This window comes from Phalangium opilio, unplaced genomic scaffold, assembly GCF_054372755.1.
Source record: "Phalangium opilio isolate 3A_F unplaced genomic scaffold, DU_Popi_V2 ptg000483l_1, whole genome shotgun sequence".
Classification (NCBI taxonomy): Eukaryota; Metazoa; Arthropoda; class Arachnida; order Opiliones; family Phalangiidae; genus Phalangium; species Phalangium opilio.
The window spans coordinates 809,870-820,455 of NW_028324236.1; the positions used below are offsets into that span (position 1 = coordinate 809,870).

General features: G+C 35.5%; 1 long non-coding RNA gene across 3 annotated transcripts; it reads left to right on the forward strand.

The window, feature by feature from the left end:
- Nucleotides 1–6,181: 6,181 nt before the first annotated feature.
- LOC149593987 (uncharacterized) lies at nt 6,182–6,891 on the forward strand. 3 transcript variants are annotated; one of them, XR_016379513.1, is made up of 4 exons: nt 6,182–6,266; nt 6,377–6,611; nt 6,685–6,707; nt 6,765–6,891. It is a non-coding gene; the product is annotated as an uncharacterized LOC149593987 (long non-coding RNA). The 3 variants fall into 3 exon arrangements; XR_016379514.1 differs by having other exon boundaries at nt 6,779–6,863; XR_016379512.1 differs by lacking the exon at nt 6,765–6,891 and having other exon boundaries at nt 6,685–6,741.
- Nucleotides 6,892–10,586: the final 3,695 nt, after the last annotated feature.

Below are 10,586 nucleotides of genomic sequence, written 5' to 3' on the forward strand. Positions count from 1 at the left end.
CCTTTCCACTCTGTAAAGTTTGTCCGCCATTTTGGTGGAAAGAGAGGAAGCCATATTAAACTACGCCCGTCTGGTCTCTCTCTATACCCAATGGTGGCATAAAGTTATAGGGAAGAGGAAATCCCCCACACAAGCCTTTCCACTCTGTAAAGTTTGTCCGCCATTTTGGTGGAAAGTGGGGAGCCATATTAAACTACGCCCCTCTGGTCTCTCTCTATACCCAATGGTGGCATACAGTTAGAGGGAAGAGGAAATCCCCCCACAAGCCTTTCCACTCTGTAAAGTTTGTCCGCCATTTTGGTGGAAAGGAGGGGAGCCATAATTAAACTACGCCCCTCTGGTCTCTCTCTATACCCAATGGTGGCATACAGTTATAGGGAAGAGGAAATCCCCAACTCAAGCCTTTCCACTCTGTAAAGTTTGTCCGCCATTTTGGTGGAAAGAGGGGTAGCCATATTAAGCTACGCCCCTCTAGGCTATCTCTATACCCAATGGTGGCATACAGTTATAGGGAAGAGGAAATCCCCCACACAAGCCTTTCCACTCTGTAAAGTTTGTCCGCCATTTTGGTGGAAAGAGAGGAAGCCATATTAAACTACGCCCGTCTGGTCTCTCTCTATACCCAATGGTGGCATAAAGTTATAGGGAAGAGGAAATCCCCCACACAAGCCTTTCCACTCTGTAAAGTTTGTCCGCCATTTTGGTGGAAAGGGGGGAGCCATATTAAACTACGCCCCTCTGGTCTCTCTCTATACCCAATGGTGGCATACAGTTATAGGGAAGATGAAATCCCCCACAAGCCTTTCCACTCTGTGAAGTTTGTCCGCCATTTCGGTGGAAAGAGGGGGAGCCATATTAAACTACGCCCCTCTGGTCTCTCTCTATAGCCAATGGTGGCATACAGTTATAGGGAAGAGGAAATTCCCCCCACAAGCCTTTCCACTCTGTAAAGTTTGTCCGCCATTTTGATGGAAAGAGGGGGAGCCATATTAAACTACGCCCCTCTGGTCTCTCTCTATAGCCAATGGTGGCATACAGTTATAGGGAAGAGGAAATCCCCAACTCAAGCCTTTCCACTCTGTAAAGTTTGTCCGCCATTTTGGTGGAAAGAGGGGTAGCCATATTAAGCTACGCCCCTCTAGGCTCTCTCTATACCCAATGGTGGCATACAGTTATAGGGAAGAGGAAATCCCCCACACAAGCCTTTCCACTCTGTAAAGTTTGTCCGCCATTTTGGTGGAAAGAGAGGAAGCCATATTAAACTACGCCCCTCTGGTCTCTCTCCTATACCCAATGGTGGCATACAGTTATAGGGAAGAGGAAATCCCCTACACAAGCCTTTCCACTCTGTAAAGTTTGTCCGCCATTTTGGTGGAAAGAGAGGAAGCCATATTAAACTACGCCCGTCTGGTCTCTCTCTATACCCAATGGTGGCATAAAGTTATAGGGAAGAGGAAATCCCCCACACAAGCCTTTCCACTCTGTAAAGTTTGTCCGCCATTTTGGTGGAAAGGGGGAGCCATATTAAACTACGCCCCTCTGGTCTCTCTCTATACCCAATGGTGGCATACAGTTATAGGGAAGAGGAAATCCCCCCACAAGCCTTTCCACTCTGTAAAGTTTGTCCGCCATTTTGGTGGAAAGGGGGGGAGCCATAATTAAACTACGCCCCTCTGGTCTCTCTCTATACCCAATGGTGGCATACAGTTATAGGGAAGAGGAAATTCCCCCCACAAGCCTTTCCACTCTGTAAAGTTTGTCCGCCATTTTGGTGGAAAGGGGGGGAGCCATATTAAACTACGCCACTCTGGCCTCTCTCTATTCTAGGAGAGCGGTCGCTCTCTTAGATAAGACTTCATACTGCCTCTAATGTATAAGGATGGTTTTTTGATTGGCCGTAACTTTTTTCGTATTGTTTTTGCTACTTTGAAATTTTGACAGTGAACTAAAATTCGGACCCTTATTTTGTGGTTAAAATTTCAAAGAGATCCATCTAATAGTTAATTCTTTAAAGGAGAAAGTTGCTAAGGGTGGTTTTCATTTCCATAAAATTAATCACAGATTTTGACGAAAAACTGGAAAATCTCCATAGAAATAACATGGGAAATTTTCCAAACCCACCCATTTTGTCCATACCCTTACAAAAATAACTATACATTTGATAGATTTGAAAACGGTCTTAAATGAAAGCCCCATTATCATAATTGGCGCCTATTTTTTTCATTAAGAAAAATTTCGATTAAGTATTGTTTCTCATAATTTTAATTACATGCCCTGATTTACGTCGTTTTGGGTATTGGAGTTACGGCGCTTTATCACTGTTAGAGTCACGCAATTTACGCCTAATTTATTAAGTGGGACTTACAGCGTTTTCGTCATGAACTCGTGATTAACGCCGTTCCCGTTAGAGGGACTTAAGGAAGAATTAAGGAAGAAAAACATGGCGTTCGAGGCACACCCGGTTAAAACCAAAATGTTTTTAATTGGAATTAAAATGGAGGCTAATTAGGTCTGATTTTTATTATTTTCGTAACAAAAACGTGATTGAAATTTACTACAATTATTTTAATCTTTAATATCATTAGAATATTTTAATATATTTAGCAATTTTTGCTAAGCCTCGGTCAAAATAGCGTTATGTTGTCGTTGATGTTATAGGGTAATGGCATCCCTCTGCCTTCCACTGTATTAAGCTCTATGGGGAAATAACATGGGGTGCCATTAGTCTATAGGCAACATCAACTTCGGTTATTGGGATAAAAGCCAGACATTACGAATACTGTCAATAGGTGCAAATAAATTATAATTATAAACAAATTAATTATTAATCTTACTGGGAGATCAATCAATTACTACATTGTTATCTGTGACAGCTGGGATACATTATTAAGATGTAGAGGTAAATTTTTCACCTTAATGATGAAACCTCCGCTGAGTCGCTGACTAAACGCTGGCGATAACTTTTAACAAGGGACATTATGACAAACAGAACTGTATAGATTCTTCCATTTAATAACATTTTACATTTGCATTATTTAAATTCAAATTCTGCATTAAAGGTAAAAACCATTTCTGTTCATTGGATCTCAAAACATTTTTTTTAATTTCAACAAACCAACGTAGCTCTTGTAATTTGAGGCTGAGTTTTTTTAAAGTCGTTTATAACACGATGTTTAATTAAATGATATTAATTTTGGATTACGTTAAATATGTAAAACACTGTTAAGTGGTTCTGCTACTAAGCCTTCTGAAAGAACCTAAAATGTTTGAAATTATTGGGGAAAAATGTTTCTTTGACGCAAATGTACGTTACCTGACCTTTCCAAAAATTGTTCCAAACTTACGGTGTCCGAAATTATCAGAGCTAATTATCAAAGACACATATTTAATTGATCTAATTTCGAATTATTTAAATTCAAAGGGCTGTATTAACTTTTAAGGGGAAAACAATTGCGGTTTATTGGACTTCTAACATGCTTTCCAACTTTTTGATATACAAACATAGCATTGTTTGTTTGAGGTTCCGTTTTTTTAAAGACGCTTATAACACTATTTTGCTTAATTAAATGGTATTAATTTTGGTTTATGTCAAATATGTACCACAGCTAAGTCGCATAGAAGTAATAAACAACGTAGCCCCTGTTGGTAATGCTATGTGATTAAATATAATTCTTTAATAAGCTGGTGAAACTATTGAGACAAAGTCATATTATTAGTTAACATTGAACAGATTTTTGGAACTGAGATTTAGACACTCGTAACCAAATATTAAATAAATACTGATTAAAATTAATATATTCGAAGAGTTCTCTAAATATCAGTTTCGCAACTACCATATTTTCTCTTTTAAGCGCGCTATATTTTTTTTACATTAAGACGCTTATAAATTTTTTGCCATTAACAATTTCAAACCGTTCCAAAAAATCCACGAGATTTTATAAACTAAATTAATTTAATCTAATATTATACTGTTTTAATTTCAACCCCCTGTAGCGAAGATTTTGTGTTTCAATATTATTTATTAATATAACCTTTCCTTTGTATAACTTATCAATAATCTAATACCACTTACAAAAAGTCATTTTTAAACTATTTAATAGCCATATGAACTTATTAATTTGTCCCACTAACTAATATCCTACTATTGTTGGAGAATTTGTTTTTATAAAGTTTGAGAATTATTTCCCCAATTGCGTTTACCATATATATATATATATATATATATATATATATATATATATATATATATATATAAGGTATTCCAGAAAGCTTTCCACATTCTACCGCTGTTGGTTTTACTCAATGCAACCCGTCACTCAGACTACTCCAGCTGGTGAGAAACACATAGAGAATATGCAAAACTTCCTGGAATATTAATTGTAAAAAAAAATGGTTTAGTTATTTATTTACAAGGGTAATGTAATATATATATATATAAGTTTTGCATATTATTTATGTGTTTCTCACCAGCTGGAGTAGTCTGAGTGACGGGTGGCATTGAGTAAAACCAACAGGGGTAGAATGTGCAAAGCTTTCTGGAATACCTTTTTTTTCTTCAAAATTTAATAACCTTTTCATTGTCCCTTTGGTAACCCACGCGCAAAACAATAATTCTCATGTCCTAGCAGCACTGTTTCCAATCTTAAAGCTAAGAGTTGCGTTACAAAATTTTAAAAATAGACCCTCAAAATCTTATATTTAATTGAACATATAATTGCCAGTAAATTGTAAAGTTTTCTTTCAACCCCCGCCCCTTTACATAACTAATATAACGAAGAACAAAATTATTTCGACATAAATGCTACAAGCAGTGCATATTTTCAACTTTGAAACATGCAATTTAAAGACTATTTTCGTACAACTACAAGCGTATTGTATCAACACGTGCCAGCTGCTAAGCTTCAACAGAAAGATAATTCATCATAGCCATTATAAAAGGTTAAAACTACACAGCTAAAAAATATGATCATCATCATTATAAAAAACAACACAACAAGACTTCGATAGACAGATCAAAAAATATAAATATTCAACTTCTATGCCGAAATAACAGACACTTTAGACTGGCGTGTTAAAAGAATGAGAGCGACTTTGGATTAAGAACAGCAAAAATATTCAAAGAAATAACCTTCGTATTGGTTGAGCGAGTGTCTATAGAACGTCAAGGTGTACCAAAGCCAAATAATACGTGTCAATTATTTGGTTTCCTTGTATAATTATATAACGGCTTGGCAAGCCTTGCCTTCAAGTTCATCAACACAATAGAAGTTCATAATAGATATGAATTCGCCAAAAAAAACTTTTTTGAACAAAAGTTGCTTCAACGTTATTAAAATTTAGAACAGCAATGGTTTGTTACTAAAATTATGTACTTCACTATGTTGGGAGTTTGGGCGCACTCCTGTAAGCCAAGCTTCTGGGTGACAAAGTTTTGAGGGAATAAGGGACTTGTCAGCATGCCTACCCTACAGGAACTGACTACCCCGTGTCCGCGGGTGGTGAAATACCCCAAATCCCCCCTCCTTCACCACCCGATTAAACCTCAAGTACTTCACTCATAACTCTAAAAAACCCAACTGTGATTAACCACCTAATTCTGAGAGAGCGATTGCTCTCTTAGATAAGACTTCATACTGCTCTTAATGTATAAGGAGGGTGTTTTGTTTGGATGTAGTTTTTTTTTGTATTGTATTAATTGTTTTGAAAAAATCCACTGAACTAAAATTCGGACCCTTAATATGTGGTTAAAATTTCAAAGAGATCCCTCCATTAGTTTTTTTATAGAAAATAATGTTGCTAAGGGTGGTTTTCATTTCCATAAAAAAATTAAGACATTTTGGCAAAAAAGGGAAATTTTCCCATAGGAATAACATGGGAAATGTTTGCTGTGATGGCCAAATTGACTCGAGCATTTTTTGAAGACTATTTATTCGATAGGTCTGAAAATGGTTTTAAATGAAAGGTTGAACATTAAACTGGTGCCTTTCGAAGTTTTATTGAAAACAATTAATATCAAGTATTACTTTTTGTACTTTTAAGCACATGCTTAAACTTACGACCTTTTATTCTGTTGGACTTACGTGTTTTAGTCCTGGCTAAAATCATTGAGAAACGTACTGTTGGACTTACGCTGTTTTACCTCTAATAGAAAGACTGAGCGAAGATTTTTGTTTAGACAACGAGTGTGGCTGTGTCGAGCTTAAGGCGAATTTTTAACTTTTCACATAAAAGAAGGGGTTAATTCGTCCTCATTTTATTTTAATTTCGTAAGTTAAACCTTATTATAATTTAATACAAAAGAATTTAAATTTAGGATTTAGCCGATAATTTTTAAATTCACTGATTTCACTAAGCCTTGGTCAAAATTTAAATACAGCTGATTGTATGTAGAGAGTCGACTAGAGACCAATTGGCCGTGTTGCGTTCGTTTTAAGGTGTTTCACCTGGTGCCATCGGCCAACGATAGCCGCTAATTAGGTAATTTGTTTTAAATAAATCAATTTTTGTTGTTTAAACTACGCACAAGGGTTCGTTCCCTGCTTTCTCGACTGGTGCCACCAGCGGCCAGCCAAGTGCCAACGGTTACCGCTACGAAGATACGTTTTTTACTGGTAAAATAAATGATAGATTCAATCACACTATCACTAAATCCTGTCACCAAATCAACCAATATTTTTAATTCAGGTCCTTCCAATCATTTGTATTAGGTAACAATTGTATTATTAATTATTTTGCGCCAATTCTATCGTTGCCTAAGAAGACAGTAAACAATGGCCAGATTGCCAACGATAAACGCTACAAAGATTATATCTGGTGCAACCGGCAAACGATAACCCCTGCTTAGATCATTTTGAATGTTTCATTAGTGGTAAAATAATTGATAGATTAAATCACACGATCACTAAATCCTGTCAACAAACCAACCAATATTTTTTATTCCGGCTCTTCCAATAATTTTTATTAGGTAACATTTAAATTTTTATTATTTATTAGTGCCATCGACCAACAATAACCGCTAATTAGAATAATCTTTTTTTAAATTAGACAAATTTTTGTTGTTTAAGATTAATGCAAACTCTACACATAGGTTTGTTACCTGGTTTCTAAACTGGTGCCAAGGGTAAAAACAAACCATAAGTAACATATAACACTAGAAAAGTGTCCATCCATTTCCTACTCTGACTTTGATATTGCAAATTAGTTTAATGTTTAATCTCCTCGAAAAAGGGGTGCGGAAGCTGTGTATCATTCTCGAAAAGTTAGACAAGCCTCAAGGACTCCGTCATGCTAAATTTTATTTCATTTCTTCAGTATTTATAATTCAATTACCATTTTCAATTAGTTAAAAATGACAATTACCCAACTAACTATTTAACACTGCTGTGAAAAAAACCCATATTTTGTATTGTGGCTCTTCCAATCATTTTGATTAGGTAATAATTAAATTTTTTATTAATAATTTAGTGCTTATTTTAGGGATACATAGGAAAAAATGAAACCATGGCCAGTTTATGTATATAATGTTCATTTTAGTGCATATTCTAACATTACCTAAAAAAACCATAAACAATGGTTAGTTTTTCCCAAGATTATCAATTCCCATATTGGTCCTGAAAATATAAGTAAAACAATCTTACTAATAAAATTATTAATATATTGAATCATAGGGTCGCTAAACCCGGTCAGGCAGTCACCCACAAACCAATATTTAATGTCCAAGCTGTTCCAGTCATTGTAATTAGGTAAAAAAACTAAAAATAATTTTTTTTATCAATTATATGGGTGTCTGTAACTCAGTTTAGAAGATGTTAAGTTCTTAACACTATTGAATTATTGATTTACAAAATTACATTTCACTAGATTCATCATAAGCACGAAATTATAAATTAAATGGATCACTGTGTAGCTTTCTACGTCATCAAATAGATCTACTGGGCAACCTTGCCCGTGAATTTCGTACCAATATCAGTGCATTTGCTATGGATGTTCAATACGTCTGCCTAACCAATATTCCAGGAAATAGTAACACTACTCCCTAAAACACCTTCCAAAATAGGCCTAACTCGTTGTACATCCCTTTACAAACTTACTGATAAATCAAGGCCTGACAACCCCGCTCTTGGACTACAGGACCATCTAGTGGCGTATGTTTAAACTAAACAATGTCAGATATTGCTTTAAAATTAGGAAATTATAAGTTTAAAACCTTTTACAAAAAACACGATAATTTAGGACATTTTAATTATACTGAGCTTAGCAGGCCAGTTAGCTATTCCCTTTCGACTATGGGAGCATCTAGTAGCGGTTGTTTAAACTAAACCACAACATGTATTTGCTTTAAAATTCGACGAATTTTCATTAAGTTATGAAGAAATTGATTAACGCAAGTTGATAAAAAAATTATTTTATTTAAATTATTAGTATTTGTTTACAGCAATCAATGATGCATTCATATTAGTATAAATTGTTCATTTGTGTTAATAGGAAATAAAGCAAAGCGCGGGCCAATGGATCCCCTACAAGTTGACTTTCCTCCTTGGCGAAGGCTAGTGGGCGGGGTTTATAAGTGCAGTTATAAATCCCGACCACAAATGCCTCCTGCCTTCGACCGTAGTGGCAGGTCGCCCGTCTTCATTTCCAATCCATCTTACCTCATGTGCAAATGATTTAATGGGTTAGAGAAATGACTGGGAAACGTTTTTCTTAAGTACAAGGGATAACATTTATATTAAAACGGTTTAATAATAACGGAAAATTAATTTATTAAAATAGATCAAAAAGAATGGAATAAGGTTGGAGAAGTTAGTTTCCATTTTTTGAAGGATAACAAGATGTCTAGGAAACCATTTCCTATGTCCAAGGGGTAATGAAATGACTAGTAAACCTTTTCTTCAGTTAAAGGGGTAAAATTTACTAAAATGGATTAATTAGAACGGAACATTATAATTTATTAAAATGGATCAAAATAATGGAATAATGATAGAAAGTTATTTTTTTCAAGAAATGACAAAATGGCTGGGAAACCGTGTCTTTAGTTAAAGGGATAAAGAAGTGACTAGGAAACGTTTTCTTCAGTTCAAGGGATAAAATTTATTAAAATGAATTAATTAGAACGGACCTTTCCTTTATTAAATAGATCAATAATGATGAAAAAAAATTATTTGGTTCAAGAGATAACCATTTTTAAGTCAAGGAATAACGTAATTGCTGGTCAATAGTTTCTTAAGTTTAAGGTATTATGAAATGGCTGGGAAACCATTTCTCGGGTTCAAATGATAAACAAATGACTGGGAAACCATTTCTTATGTTAAAAGAAATAAAAATTTTCTAAAATGGATTAATAGGAATCAGAAGAATGGAATATTAGTTCATTCAAATGAATTAAAAAGAATGCAATAATTATGGATGAAATTTATTTGGTTAAATGGATAAATATTATGACAAAAATTTTTTATGAAAATTAATATGGTGATGATGCTACAAAAAATATAAGAAAAATATATTAATTATCTTCAATGAAAATTTTTAATTGAAACTCAAGAAAAGAATTGAAACTTTAAAAATATTTAAAAATCCACCTTATTCCCATTCGATGGAAGTTAGGCTTAGCTCGGGATTCATGGGGGTGAGTAACGGGAAGAAATTTGTCTGTCGTCTGCTACAGTACATATTTTTGGCTGTTGTAGCAGACGACAGACGAATTTCTTCCCGTTACTCACCCCCATGAATCCTGAGCTAATCCTAACTTCCGGCGAAAGGGAATAAGGTGGATTATGGCTTTCGAGAAATTAATGAAAAAACCCGAAATTAACTTCTTTTCCTGTGCCCCAATTTAATAAAAGTGTTAACTTTTTTAAATGTGGCTTAATACTTACAAAATATTTACAATGGGGTTTCCATGTTTGTACCCTCTTGTGGTGGTGGGGGGGGGTTGGGTTGGTGGTGGTTTGGTTTGTGGTAGTGGAGTTGGTGGTGGTGGTAGTTGAATTGGTGGTGGTGGTGGTAGTCGGGTTGGTGGTGGTGGTAGTGTAATTGGTGGTGGTGGTGGTAGTTGAATTGGTGTTGGTGGTGGTAGTTGGGTTAGTGCTGGTGGAGTTGGTGCCCATTTCGTCTACTATGTAACCGTATGTAAGTCAACTATATATGCTTGAGCCTTTTACACCTTTGGCTGGTTTGCGTGCGATGTGCTTTTTTTTATAATTCATTTTGGTCTCACATGCATAGATTCTGTGTCCTACAATTTCAGTCTAATATCCCCTTTTCTCTAGATACGTTTATACCATAGAATACCTTTCTACCTCATTTCCAATATTACAACAAAATTACGCTATGAAAGCCATGGCGATAAAAGGCTCTAACTAAGATTGCTTGCATTAGGGCCACCTAGTGATAGCAGGGAACATCACTGTCTTTTTTAAATTCAATAGGGAGCTTTCAGATGGGATAGTAGTAGGTACGTCACACCCACCCATGTCTTCTGGGAGCCATATTGGGTGGTCTCGGCTTCATTCCTGCTTTAAACCCACCAATATGGCAGGGTAAATTATGTCCCGAGACTCAGCTCCAACTGAAAGCTCTCTATAACA